A 15,866-nucleotide genomic window follows, 5' to 3' on the forward strand; every position below is an offset into this window, starting at 1 on the left:
ATAAGGTTAGTTTGATCCCCTTCGACGAGGAGGGTGAAGCCCGATAATCTTTCCATTATCTGAAAAAGATACTGTATGCAAAAAAGATCTCCAACTTCCAGCAGTAATTCGCGTGTGCAGTCGTGCAGAGGAGGGTGGTGAAGGACAGTGCGCTTTGATTTTTTTTTTTGAAAAAAAAATGCGCTTTGAAATAGTTCAGCAGAAAATGGTTGATTCGAACAGTTTTCAAGCAGGGCGTCCTAGCGGTAGCTCCCATCGTGGAGACTGGAGAGGCATGTTTGCTTAGGCATTTAATTAGAACAGTTTTCATTGAGAATAAGGTTAGAAACACAAATCTTTCTTCTTATTATTACCCTTTTAGTATGTGGATGTGTATATGGCAGTCAACTAGGACTAATGACTAGATGAACAAAAAATCATTTCATATCTTTGTTAACCTGTCAAAGATTTTTATATCAATTTTGTTTTAATCATTTTCAGTGAACGTTCATTCATATGGTTTCATCTATCTATTATCTTATTATTTGGCCAACAAATGGAGCCTCTACGTTCGCTCTCAAGGCCTAGAAATTCCCACGTTAATCGGAGAAAAAGGAAAAATTAAAATTACCCATCACTGCCATTACGAAAAAATTAGCCTAAAATACCCCTTACCTAGTTAAAAATCACCCACTAATGCCATTAAAAAATTAAATATAAAATATCATTTAGCTATGTATTAGTTACAAACATATACTATTATTAAAAACTAAAGCTAACAACAATCGGTCTAAATAAAACAAAAATATGAATAATTATATGCATAATATTATTAAAGCTCAACAAATCAAATTGTTGTTATAGATAGATCATATTGAATTGTTTTAACCAATTTACGATAATGAGCAGGATAATATATGGTAAAAAAATAGTATAATCTTTAAGTAAGAATACAACGACATGCAAAATTTTGCTATACACCTAGTTATCTTATTATTTGGCCAACAAATGAAGTCTCCACATTTGCTCTCAAGGCCTAAAAATTTTCACGTTAATCGGAGAAAAAAGAAATATTAAAATTACCCACCACTGCCATTATGAAAAAATTAGCCTAAAATATCCCTGTGCCTAATTAAAAATCACCCACCAATGTCATTATGAAAAATTAAATATAAAATAACATTTAGCTATATATCAGCTACAAACATATACTATTAATAAAAACTAAAGCTAACAACAATCAATCAAAATAAAACAAAAATAAGAATAATTATATGCATAATATTATTAAAGCTCAACAAATCAAATTGTTATTATAGGTAGATCATATTTGAGTTGTTTTAACCAACAATAAGACATAATTTATGATAATGAACAGGGTGATGTATGGTAAAAAAAATATAATCTTTAAGTAAGCATATAACGACATGCGAATTTTTGAATTTTCAATACTAGCCGCGCAAATGCGTAGGCTATACGCCTAGTTCTAATTAAATGAGGTGCCAAGTCAGCTCATATGGTGACATGATAAATAATTTATGAGAAGAGAGATGAAGGAGTTTCATCGTGATAAAATTGGTGCTCATCATTTCTAATAGGTTGGAAAGCCCTGTGAAATTCCCATTGAGAGGATTTAGGTTTCATCTCAACATATTTTTATCAATTTTCATTTGTCACTTAGATATAAGATTCAAATGATATGCTATCGTGAAATGAAACTTTGCATTGGGAGACCTAGTTTCATTGGTCAATTCAAATATCTAAAAACGACCACGGAATGAAACTTTGCGCTGAGAATAGCCTTAGAGATAAAGAATACATTATAGCAATATCGGTCTAGTGTAAAGTGTAGGTGATGATAATTAAAAAAAAGAGTCAATGTAACAGAACCCAAGAGTCTGAGAACTTCAAGAATGCGCTGCTCATATTTTTGCAATCTCCTGTGCACCCTGGGGTTCAAATGAATCTGGAAACTCGTTTATTTGGCTTCGTGTCCTTGATTGATGCCCTTAGTCTTGCAACCTCACGAGCGGTGCATACTGTCTGGCTGACTGACTTGCTACTACACTAGTCGAACTCAATCTGCAAAATAGATAAAGAGCACTTCTGTTAGCATTATTAAAGCGAAACCTTCTACCAGCTTAAATTACAGTTCATGCATGACTCAAGTTATATATTACTACTATGCCTTCGCATTATGTTTTATTCTATATCAAGTATATTTGGTGCTATGTCTAACAAAATAGAAAGAGTCTCCAATAGAAAAGGGTGCTAATCTCTCAATCACAAAATAGAAAGTACTAATGTCCATGCTAAATTTTAGCACTAGCCTATCTAAAGAGGAATGCTAATGGAGTGGGCTAAACTTTAGCTAAGAATCAAAAACTTTAGTAAGGGTATGAGTGCTAATAAGTGCTAAAGTTTAATGCTGAACTTTAACTATCCAAATAGACCCTAAATGGAAATGGAGCCGATAGCATAGTAGGACATACACGCACCTTCTTGATGTGGCCGATCTTCATCTTGTTCTCGTCTAATTTGCACCAGTTATATAATGCGGGGCAACCCAAAATTCTTAATCGTTCAAGACTAGAGAGTTGTTCTATGCTCTCCGGCAAAGACACAATGCCCCCGCAAAAATAGATGTCCAGTTTCTTGAGAGACACAAGGTCACCCAACCAATCTGGCAGTGCTTGGATGCCCCAGCAACCATTCAAAGATAGTGACTCGAGAGAGCTCAGATGTCGCATGCTATCTGACAAATTATTCAGCCTCTTGCAATTCATGATTGCTAATGTTTGGAGAGAGGTGAGGTCTCCCAACCATGGCGGCAGTGATGACATGAGACTGCAATCGAGCATCGAAAGTTTTTTAAGGGACCCAAGGTGGGATCTCCCACCAACAACAATCTCTGATGATGAGCTGCTCGAATCAACGCACTTTGTAATAGTTAACTCATCGATGGAATGAAGGTGGTGAAGCAGCTTCCACTGATGCATAGGCGCCTTGCAGGATTCAACCCTCAAGCATCCTACTGAAGCATCGGAGGTGGAACGATCCGTGTCCGGAGAACTTTCTCCCCGTTGCAATAGCACACCGTCACTAGCTATTATCTGCCAGGTTCTTTTCACTCTTAGTGGCCATGGGATCACCCTCAGCTTGGGGCATTCACGAATTATGAGGACCTCTAGGCTGGGAAATAGTATGAACTTATCTGCAACACCCATACTGGAAGTGAAGTATTCCATAGTCCACTCTTCCAGGCTTTCCATATCGGATAAGGAAAGCCTCTCCAATCGAACGAATGCTTGCACGCTACTGCTGTAAAAGCTGCTGTCAATCTTTGTAATTCTGGACATTGATCTGAGCTCAAGAGATTCTAGCTTTGGTAACTGTCCAAGTGGTGGCAGGCTACTGCACTGGGACAAGCCCGCCAACGTAACTTTGACAAGATAAGGGAGGCAAATAGCAGTGTCCAGCCATGCTGGCAAGCTCCCGCTGTTGTAACCTTATAGCTCAAACTCTTCTAAACTACTTGGTGGCTCTAGCTCTCGTAACAAATCCACGTCCTCCACAAATCTTTTCTTTCCTCTTGTCCAATGAAGTCCCATTTTTATCATACTTTGTTTTTCCCTCAGTTTTATTCCCCGCGCCTCTTCTACGGACTTCACATTTTCAAGGCAACTTATCTCCAACTCAGGAGGAGTTACATCCTTGAGCAGACAGAGTTTGCTGCTTTGTTCGCCTTCAGCAGGATGCACCACAAAGTATGGCAACGAGATTAAATTCTTGTTCTTTTGCACGTACCTTCGCAGGTACCACGTGCAGTCCTTGATCACTAGAAACTTAAGGCTGTCCATTTCACTTATGTCTTCCGGCAGCTTATGTAGATTACTGCAGCCAGTGAAGTCCAGCGTATGTAGTTTTCTGAGGTCACAAAAACTAACCTCGATTGTTTTAAGAACACTGTTATGAGACAAATCTAGATGCTCTAGATTTGAAAGGGTACTGATAATGCAAAGGAAACGAAGAATGTAATGTTCCAGTTCGCTAACTGTGTCGAAATTTTCATAGTTATAGATACTATCGAGGCATGACGATAAATTCAAATACCGGAGTTCTTTGAGGTTTTTGATTGCATAAGGCAGCCCTCGCAGAGGTGCTCGACTGTTTCTATAATGCCTCCATTCCCTTGATAGATTCAGATGTCGGAGTTTTGTAAGACTACACAAGGCTGCTGGTATACCATTGACCTGGCTGCAATTAGATAAATCCAGATGAACTAGATTTCTAAGGTTCTCAAATGAACTTGGTAATTCCTCTAACCGTTGACAACCCGATAAGTTCAAATATTCCAGAACAGTGAGGTTCTCCAAGGATTTTGGCCCAAGCACAACTTGAGAGCAATTTGAAAGGTCTAGGTGCACCAAGTTTTTGAGATTCCCAAATGATTCTGGCACTTCTCTCATTTGCCTACAGCCTGACAGATCAAGATACATCAGACCTTCCATTTCTCCTATTGAATCAGGCAATGCTGAAAGTGCAGAAGATCCACGAAGGCTGAAGAAAATTAATTTTGAGAGCTTGGTGATACAACTGGGAATCGTTCCATCTTTCATCCCTCGGGCATTGAGGTACCTCAACAGCTTCAGGTGACAGATAGAAGACGGCAAGTTCTGAATGGAACAATCTCCCAAAACCAAGACTCGCAGGTACTTAGCAGTTGAAAATGATTTAGCTGCAGTATGTCCAGTTTCGCCGCCATTTCCCAGTAAACAAAGAGCTCTAATCTTGTCAGGGTAGGTCACAAAAGTATTCAATGGCTTGCTGAAATCTGCAATTGCCACGTAGCAGCAATTACTTCCCGCAGTAGTGCACTTTCGGCTAGCATCAAGAACTTCATCCTCCATGATCGATCTTGCCAGGTCATGCACCAAGTCATGCATAGTGAACAATTCATCATGTTGCCCATCATACTGCAACAAAAGCAGCTTGTCCTGTCAGTTTCCTCATAGCCAACCAACAAAAACCACTTATTCTATTTTGAAAATTTAACCTTAATTTGGTGCCCTTATACTATAAGTTGCAATCTCATCAACTGATTCAAACACATAAGACATTCATGAATTAGAAGGCTATCATGTCTACTTAGGACACTAATCCTTTCATAACAATCCACACACCCCACATCATCTCCGTCGCAGAGACACAAAGAATAACAAGGCTAGATTATTTTAAAATCTTTACTACATTACTTTTCTGCAAAAATTTTCTAAACCATATTTTAGAAGTGCATTCCAAAATGTTAGAAAAATGCCTAGAAAAAATTCTTTGGAACATATTTTAATAAAAATTTGAGAATAAATATTTCTCAAAAACTTGGGGGAGATTTCTTCATGAAAAAATACTTCTAAAAATTATTTTAAATTTCTGCCTCAATATTTTTTTAAGTTTTGAGCTAAAACTCTTACATAAATATTTTAGCTCAACTTTATTGGTAAGTTTTCTCAAAAATTTTAGCTAATTTCTTATCAACATCTTTTATCATAGAATTTTTAAGCAAAGTTTTTTCTCTCCTTTGTTTCATCAACAATTTGTTTTGTATTAAAGGAGGAGGAGGATGTGAGCAAAATGGGAGATTGCACCCTACATCCTAATCTTTGGAGTACACGGTTATCATGCATGCTCCTAGGATGAAAATCAAAAGTATGGATCACATATTTCTAGAAAAGCAAAAATCCAGTTGTGCATATTAAGTATTCTTGGATTCGGATTCAGGTAAGGATTGTGTCAGCTATATCAGATAAGATATAAATGGATGTCAACATCATATATATTTGACTGTAAGTATAAGATTTGGGTACGGTGCTGAACACTGAACATCTAGACTCAGATATGGACGGGTATGAGCCCCTCCAAATGGGTTTGAATTCGGATATCGATGGATAATAGCCTTGCCATTTGTGTCAGTCAACCTTCTAGTTTGACATATTCTACTATTCAATAAGCCAGTAAAATTTTCAACATTATATCTTTTCAACCACAAGTAAATAAGGAAAATAAAGAACAGCACAATACAAGTAAGCAAGCATAATCTCTCCCAGTATTCCGCACTCCTAGTCTTGCCAAGTGGAGTAACAATCCACGTTCTTTGGTCATAATTATAAAGTCATTTTTATAATTTTAACTGGTCAAATATTTTTTAACTTTGACCATCAAATATCAAGAGATGTAAAATTAGGTAGACTAACACATGAAACTAATGTTACTATATTGATGACAAATAATTTGTAATATGGAATCTTTAACTTTTCATTATCCTTGAATTTATTGAAATTACTACTCAAAATTACACCCCATGTCCGATGTTGCTGCCCACACAGCTTATATTTGTAAACGGGGGAATATCTACTATATATATTTCTCTAGTAACAAAACTTGATGTTTTGAGCTGCTTATATTCAAAATATTTTACACTTAAACTATTGGCCCATTTAAAAATATATAGGTGGCCTCCTCTTCCTCTTTGAAATAGATTTAGCTCTTCACAACTTAAACACAATTTAAATAATGTATCACAGTACTAGGTATAGAAATATGCATTGGGAGTTTGGGACTTGCTAAGACTGACTCCAACAGCAAAATTGCAAATTGGAGAGGCAAATGGAAATTGCCTTCCGTGAATAGTGGTTGAAACAGGGCATTTTTTTAGTCTCTCCAACAGTTGGAGAGGCAAATGCATTCGACGCTTCCGCCGCCTTGCCGCCGAGCTCCGCCAGCGCTCGAACTGCGTGCCGCCGCCCCCGTGCTCCGCTCGCCCTGCCGGCCATCCGCCCCCTCCCCTCCTCTTCCGCCGTCCCCTCCCTTCCTCTTCCGGCGAGGGAAGGGTCCAGGGTGGAGATAGCGAGCACCCGGCGTCCGGGGCACCATGGGTGGTTGCTACTCTGCCATCGCGGCCACCAAGCGATGCTTCGCCGCGGAGGACGTGGCGCCGCCGCCATCATCCCTGTCAGATCACCAGCCGCGACGGCCCGTGCTGCTCCCCGGACAACGACGCCAAGGAGAGGAAGAAGAAGGGCAGGAAGCACGCCCCCATCCTGGGCGACGCCGGCGCCGTCGACCCGGACTTCGTGCGGCGGTACCGGCTCAGGCGCGGAGCTGGGCCGCGGCGAGTTCGGCGTCACGCGGCGGTGCGAGGACGCCGCCACGGGGGAGGCGCTGGCGTGCAAGACGATCCGGCGGAAGCGCCTGCCGCTGCGCCACGCCGGGCCCATCGCGGACGACGTGCGGCGGGAGGTGGAGAGGCTGGATACGTTTGAGGAGAGAGGCGATGCAATTTTGCTTCGCATCTCTCCTCGAAGGCAGATTGCATCACTGGTTTGCCTCCTCTGTTGGAACTCCTCCCTCGCGTGCATAGTGGCGTTTGGCGAGGCAAAATTGCTTATGCATCATCTGTTGAAGTCAGTCTAAGGTACACTTATTACCTCCTTGGAGGTAAGCGGCTACAAAATTCTAAACCCTTAAATTTATAAATAAAAAATGAATTAATTAAAAGGTCATGCAGGTCGTGGGCACTTCACTTTATTTCAGTTGCATCCATGGCATGCCGCCATGGCGTCATGCAGTGTAATCTGGAACATTGTTAGGGATGGTTAGTGCAGCAACAAACTGCGGACTATTATTTTCCCTAGTTTGTTGACGATTTTGTTTGACTTTATGTGCGGCCACCCCATGTTTATGAACCATGTATGTCTTTCAAAAAGTTGCCATCATGTGATTCATCCAGTACTCCATACATATTTTAAAATGAAATGAATCATGTATGTTTCTCAAAGAGTTGTCATGTGTATAGTGTCCCATATTATCTTAAAATATATAACATTCATAGATATACCATGTTTCTCTTTTGAGTGGTGTTACAACAAAAAGGTCACATGCATATATAGCACATGTCATATTTCTTTTATTTTCATTAAATATCACGAAGTAAAAATGTGCATACTATGTCACACATCATGTTTTCTTATTTTATAATATAATGTGATTACCAGCGATGCCAAGTGTCACCTTTGAACAAAACAGCCAATTAATTGAATGATATTTTCCTTGTTTTTTTCCTATTTCCAAAATATATATTATATCCTAGGTGTGGATCACATTCACACACGCGCGCGCGCACGCCCACACACACACACCCTACGCCTCCTAAGAGGTTCATAATCATTTTGGAGCACCATAGCAAAACCCATTATATTAGTTGCCCTAAAAGTTCAATACTTCAATCAAAGGAAAGCTTTTCAACAGAAGAAGGTATGTAGAGTAAGTAATAACTCACTGATGGTGACTTTGAACGCTGCAAGAAGGACATCCCCAATAGTTGCTTAATGCAGTTCTCGCCATGCTGCCAAGTGGAGACTTCGTCAGACGGCTTAATAAAATCAAGAGCAACCCACTGATAAATTAGATCATCTTTAGCCATCTTATGTCCCTTTGGAAAGATTGCACAATAGGCAAAGCATAGCCTTAGGTACGGCTGTATGCTGACGTAGCTTAATTTCAAAGATGCAAGCACATTATCATAAGGTGAAGTTTGGTATCCTGACGAAGATGCATTCCAGATGCCACTATCTTTTACTGAGACCCATCCATCAAAATTCCTGAATCTCAATATGTATCCAAGAGCTCGAGCTGCTAGTGCCACACCTCCACACTTTTCGGCAATCTCTTTTCCTGTGTCCTTCAACCTTTATTTGTCAGCTCTATCTTCATAGCTCACTATCTGTTTAATTATAGTCCAGCAAATCTCATTTGATAGGGGCTCTATTTTGTATGCTTCAGTCGTTTGAATTTTTTGAGCAATGCTAGCATCCCGAGTGGTCACAATGACATGCACTTTGCATCCATTCCCGATCATTTTCAGGGAATGTTTCAGAGCATCCAACTTAAAGTCACTGTTCTCCCATAGGTCATCCAAAATGATCAGCATGTTCTTACGAGTAGGTGGATCAACATTTGCTCCCTCTGTGTCTGTTAGCTGGCTCTGCTCTTTCTGAAATTGTGATCTTATTGATCCGGTAATTTTATTCAGGTCGAAGATTTGGGAGATATATACCCATGCTTTCTCATGATCCTTGAAATGGATATCACTGAAAACTAACTGTGCTAGCGTTGTCTTGCCAATGCCTCCAATGCCATATATAGGAAGGATAATAAACTCTGATGAGCTGCCGAGGTTTGTTAAAAGAGAGATCACTTTCTGTTTCTCTTGGTCCCTTCCTAGGATCTCTGGTTCTACTACCTCTGGTGATGTTGCACGTTAATCGAGAACTTGTTGCGCATAGGAGCTGCTGCCTACGGAGAAACTGAATTGGTGAAGATGATTTGAAATATTCTCTAGCTTCTCCCTAACCTTCTTTATCTTATCAGCCATGCCAACCTCAGGACCAAGTGCGAGACACGTGTTCAGAACCTTTAACTGCAAAAGGAAGCTATGTTAGTGCATTTTCAGAACCTTGTACTGCAGAAAAGAGGCTTTGTTAGTACATTTTTAAACGGAACATCCCTATACTTACTGTGTGCTCATTTTCACAAGATGCGACCTATTATATAGTTCTATAAAACAAAACAATAGAAATGAAACTTGAAATTGGTGGCTGACTAATAAATGAGGTTCAATGGATTTAAGGATAGGAAAAGGTCAAAATTACTCCCCTCGAGTATATATGACTAAAATCTAGATAACCCCCTTAACTATCTCTTGATTCAATTTGACCCCTAAACAGGGGCGGACCCAGTGGGTGGGCCGGATATGCCCCGGCATACCTAAAATATCGAGCCCTGCTTAATAAAAAACTCTCAATCATCAAAGACCCAAATCAATCGTTGGTCGTGGCTGCACCCTCACGCAGGCATAGCAGCGGAGCAGCTTGACGGCGTGACTCCGCGTCGGCGCGTCCGTGGGGCAGCTGAGCGGCTCTGTCTGGACTTGAGCATCTGCCGCCGTTTGGCGCGCTGCGCGCGGCCAGTGGGCGGTGGGCTGCTGGCTGCTGCAGACCTAGCTGTGCCGCATGCATCCGCCGACCAACGGTGCCTCGGCCCTCTCCCGCTAGCTCGGCAGCTCCATTGCCTCACAAACACATCCTCTAGTATGAAATTTGTGAAACTCTAACCGTAGCTCGCTAATTTTTTATAGATATTGAATAATTGGACAATTGCAAATTAGTGTAAGATATAGGAATAGATTGAGTGATGCTCTTTTTTTTATGATTGTCTTGTCACATTCATTAAGCGGGATATTTTCTTTGAGGTGGATGAAAATGACATAATTGAGACTTTTATGAAGTTTAGAAATCGTAGACCAGACAAGAAGTAGCTTCTTTTATTCATTTGAATTAGTATGTTTGAACTATTTGTATTAACATCGGTATTTAACTCTTGAATTTAAAACTTGGAATGTAATTTTTATTCTTTGTACCGAATTTTTCGGTGAAATTTAAATTCTATTACCGACTTATATATGGATTATACCGAATTAGAAGTGGAAAAAATATTGTGGCATACCCTATGTGAAATCCTAGGTACGCCACTGAAATCAGTGGTCACCTCGCAAACCTGTCTCCTCCTGCTGGCCATCATTAAGAACACAACGAAAGAGGCCTTCGAAGATTTAGAGAAAGAAAAAAAAAACACTTTGGAACCACATGCAGCGTTAACTGTACGGCATGGAGTTCTGATTCTCAAGTTGAAGAAGCAGCTCGACCGCACAGGTAGTTGGCCCGACAAACCTTGGGCATGGCTTACATTTTGCAGCTTCTCTAGGAAAATTACAGTTGGCAATGGGAAAGGGACATATCACGTTTTTCTCAACTTAGGCTTGGCTGTATTCATCTGCTCCCTCCGTCCCAAAATAGATACACATCTCGCACTTCAAGGAGTCAAATGCTTTAAAGTTTGACCAAATATATATTAAAAAATATTAATGATTATGATACTAAACAAACATCATTAGATTAATCACATCATATATTTTTATGACAAACTTGTTTAGAGACACAAATATTAATATTATTTTTTATATATACAGGCAAACTTAAAATTTGTTGACTTCTCGAAATGCGAGATGAACACTTATTTTGGGACGGAGGGAGTAAGGGCCTGTCAAACAGCTCCGGCTCCTCTGATGGAGCGGCTTCTCTGGTGGAGCTGGAGCCGTTTTGCAAAACGTTTGGCAAAACAGCTCCACCTTATTTCTTAGGAATAGATTGCAGTGGTCAAATGTCCAATATGTCCTTAGCTACTTGAGCTGCTGAATTTTATTGTATGCAGGAGTTTAAATATGAAGTCATGTGAAAATAAAAATAAATAAATAAATAAATAAATAGAAATATTGGTTATGTAATAATCATTGTCTTCTCATATTAGAGCATCTCTAAGAGCTCTTGTATATTGGGTGAGTTGGCTAAAAATAAAAGAAAAGAAGACCAAAAAACCCCCTCCAACAGCCATTCTATTCACATCGTTTTCTATCCTCGTCTTGTATCCTGGGGGCGCTGCTAGGCAAAGATGCACAACGCTGAGCACTCGCCATCCAGCCCTCCCGTGATTCTCGCGCGGGTTTGCCCTAGGGTTCACCTAACCGGTGGGAACCGGTCCGGTTTGGTCAAACCGGTCCAGCCCGGTTCCGGTTTGAACCGGTACCAAACCGGCCCAAATTCAAAATTCAAATTTAAATTTAAAAAATGAAAAAATCTCAAAAAATTCTAAAAATACTTCAAGGTGCGACGAATCTAATGGTGTCAAATTTTCTCAAAAATTCGTTCATTTAGTATAGTTTGCGGGGATTTGAAGTTAAACAAAAAAAACGTGCATACAAAAGTATACAAATACAATGTAAAAGTAGTAAAAAAGGATTGGAGGGTTCATTTAGACTAAAACATGTTATACAAACATTCATTTAGTATACTTTGCGGGCATTTGAATTTAAACCAAAAAAGAAAAAAATTTGAATTTGGCCGGTTACTAGTCAAACCGGCTGGTAAACCGGTCGGAACCGTTTGCACTGCGAATTTTGAATTCAAATTTGACTTCGACCGGTACCGACCGATTTCCGGCCAAACCGGTCCGGTATACCGGTACCAGACCCGGCCGGTTTGGCCCGACCGGTCGGCAAGAGAAACCCTGGTTTGCCCACCCTTCCGCTCCCTCCTGCCGCTCCTCTGCCTGCTCTGCTCTGCTCGCTTGCCTGCCCTTCTGCTCGGCCCCAACCTCAGCACGCTCCGGCGAGGGCGAGCTTCGCCACCGGCGCGAGCCGCCGCCGGCGCGGGCCGTCGCCCCGAGGACCCAGCCTCGGTGCGCTCTGACGAGGACGAGCTTCGCCGCGGGCACGGGCCGCCGCCCCGAGGACCCAGCCCCGGCGCGCTCCGACGAGGGCGAGCTTCGCCACGGGCGCGGGCTGCCGCTGCAAGGACCCTGCCTTGCTTCGCCGTCCTCCATCGCCTACTCTGCACCACCGCCGGCGGTCCCATGCGCCACCTCTGCTATCGCCTGGAGCTCTGCGCCGCCTGCTCCGCACCACCACCGCCAGTCCCGCGCGCCGCCTCTTCTCTCGCCCGGAGCTCCACTTTTCTCAGGTTGTTTGTATCAGACAGGCATACAGCTAACTTCGGATTAGGTGTACATGCATCATACAAACGTTAACATGTTGGTTTATTTTCCTACATGATATAGATCATGACCTATTTGCAGTTTGCAAAGAGACAGAAGCAAATAGTTGTAGGAAGAGTGTGTGCAACGTCAATTCAGTTTACAGTCGATTCATAAACGCCGAGATTCACCCTGTTCCCTTCTGAAGTTGAGTGCAAGAGTCTTATTACCTGAACAAAAGTAATACAATATCCATTAAATTACATATAAAAATACTTCTAGTCACAAATAGTTGAACATTTCCAACAACATAAGGTTAAGTTAAATTTTTTGAAACCGCCACCATCCGTGAATTTTAGAATATTTCATTGGGCAACATAAAAATGGTATTTTCAAGTCTTGATTAATATTCTAATAATATCAAAAATTTATTATGTTTTGTTCGTATGTTCTAACAGAAGATTGTGATTGAAGTAATGCAATGTGAACAATGTTGTTGTCTGAACATAAGGTACATATGACCGGAGAGGGTAGTATAGCCTATTACGTTCCTTGGTATGCTTCATTCAATGATAAGACATGAGTTGACATGGGAGCCTCCCATGGTCACCCTTAATTAACAGCGCATATAATATAAGACCTCAAAAAACTGTGCACTCGGCTCGGTACACCCTAGTCCTTAGCTGAAGTATTGCATTGACAATCTTGGTCGTGCTCTTGTAACGTTTTTTTTCTTTTTGGACATGAAAGAGGTCGTGTAAGTTTGAAGGAAACATGCATGTGCAACTGTGCATCCCAAGCCTTGCATGCATCATCCCTCCATGGACGACGCATACTCCCTCCGTATTGTAAAGTCCCTCCATATTGACCCGCCATACCATATTTCTTTGGCAGTTTGGCCCAACTCGTCCGCAGCCCGTTTGCAATTGCAGGTCTTCTTCAACCTCCAGCCTCCCCTACACCATGGATCTTGCACCAAAAATTAATGGAGGGGCTAGGGGGGGGGGGGGCTCCATGGCTCCGGCGGCGGGGGGGCTCAAGCCCCACTCCCCCCGACCCACCGTTGGATCCGTCCCTGCATATTGTAAAGGAAGTCAAAGTAGTACATGCTTTTGTGTTGATTCTGTCGTGGATTTGGCCGACCAAAAAGCAGCAGGAATGAAGCCTGTGAAGAGAGAGGTTTGATTGAGTTAAATACACCAGCGGCCCTCGAACTTGTCCCCAGGTGCCACTTAGGTCCACGATTCGCAAAATCGAAATCTGGCACCCTGAACTTGTTAAGTTATGTCACTTAAGTCCATAACCCTTCAAGGAGCATGAATATATGCAAAAAAGCCCTTGAGTTTTTTTATCTTCTATATCTACGTCCTCCTCGTCACTTTCACCTCTCTCCTCCCCCACAAGCGCCGCCGCTGCCGCCGGAGGCCGCCAGGAGCGCCGTGGCGGAACTGCGCTCCTCCCTGCTCCCTCCTCTGTGCCGGCGCACCCCTCCTCGCGGTGGAGGCCATGGAATGGCGGAGCTCGTGTGCGGCCATGGCGGAGCTCATGGCGGCGGCGTGCCGCCCCCCTCCTCCTCCTCCCTCCTCCCTCTGCCGCACCGAGCTCATCCCATCTCCCTCCTCGCGCGCACTACTCCACACCCCGCACGCGGGCACGGCCAAGAGCCCCGCGGGGGCTTGGGCCCGCCTCGCGCCCGCCCGCTCGCCGCTCCCGCCGCGACCGCCTCGCCCGCCATGCCCGCTGCGTTCGCTATGCGCGCCGTGTCTGCCTCGCCCGCCATGCCCGCCGTGCTCCGCGGTGGCCGCGCCGGCCCGCTCGCCACGCCCGCCGCGCGCGCTGCGCGCGCCACAACCGCCCTGCTCGCCGTGCCCCAGCACCAGCAACGGCCATGCCCCGCTCGCCGCCCGCCATGCCCGCCGCGGCCGCCGCGCTCGCTGCGCGCGCCACGGCCGCCCCGCGCGCAGAGGACAGGGGCTGCGGGACATGCTCGGCGCCGGGGAGCTCGAGACTGGGGTCACGACCGGCAGCGGAGGTGGGGGCCGCGGCGGAGAGACACGGCGCTCCTGGCAGCCTCCGGCGGCAGCGGCGGTGCTTGTGGGGGAGGAGAGAGAGGTGAAAGAGACGAGGAGGACATAGATATAGAAGATGAAAAAACTCAAGAGTTTTTTTTGCATATATTCATGCCCCTTGAAGAGTTATGGACCTAAGTGACACCACTTAACAAGTTCAGGGTGTCAGATTTTGATTTTGCGAGTTCGTGGGCCTAAGTGGCACCTGGGGACAAGTTCGAGGGCCGCTGGTATATTTAACTCGGTTTCATTTGTTTGCATTCCGGACTTGGCAGCAGGAGAGCAGCACGCCTGGGCACCTTTGACTACGAGTGCAGGGCTCCAGCAAAGACCAAGAGACGGTTTCAGGTTTCAATTCATCTTCAGACCTGCAATTCTTTCTTCTTCTTTTTGCTGGAGCAGCAATGCAAACGGCAGTGAATGTACAGTCCAAGTGCTAAACCGGCAACACTTTTTTTTTTGAGAGGGGCTAAACCGGCAACTAGCTAGGGGAATTAGTAGAATAATGAGGCCCAAGGAGCTGGCCCAAGGAAACAAGCCCGTACGGAGGCCCAACCGCCCAAGTAGCAACTACGGTGTGCTTGCTGCCCTTTCTCGCCAAGTTGCAAATCTATTTGCATCACAGTCCTTTTTAAGTACTAGCCTATCAACCTGTGCTACCACACAGGCTAGTTAGAAATAATATAAAAATAAAGCTTATAGTTGATAATTATAATTATCTATCTCACACCTCTTTTATTTATTAAATATTCTAACACATACTCAAAAAACCTATTTATCATTATCTTAGATTTTATTTTGCATCACACCTCTATATGTGTTTAGTATACATTAAATTGAACCGTTTATTTGTAAATTGCTATTCTTATCTCTTTCATCATACATGACTATATGGTGACACATATCAGGGGCAGTATCTTTATACAAGCAATAACATAAATAATATATTAACAATAATAGAATAGTAATTTAAAATTTTCTTTTGATGCACTTTAATATTTTGTTATAATTTATCCGTTGAGCGACTGCCCTTTCACTCGGCACCGTCGGATCACTAAGGCCGACTTTTGTCTTTGCTCAACGGGTGAGTCTTGCAGTCAAGCTCCTTTCTGCCTTTGCACTCGAGGACCAATGTCCGTCTGGCGCAAGGAAACCTTTGCACGCCTCCGTTACCTT

Source organism: Panicum virgatum, chromosome 5N, assembly GCF_016808335.1.
Source record: "Panicum virgatum strain AP13 chromosome 5N, P.virgatum_v5, whole genome shotgun sequence".
NCBI classification, from domain to species: domain Eukaryota; kingdom Viridiplantae; phylum Streptophyta; class Magnoliopsida; order Poales; family Poaceae; genus Panicum; species Panicum virgatum.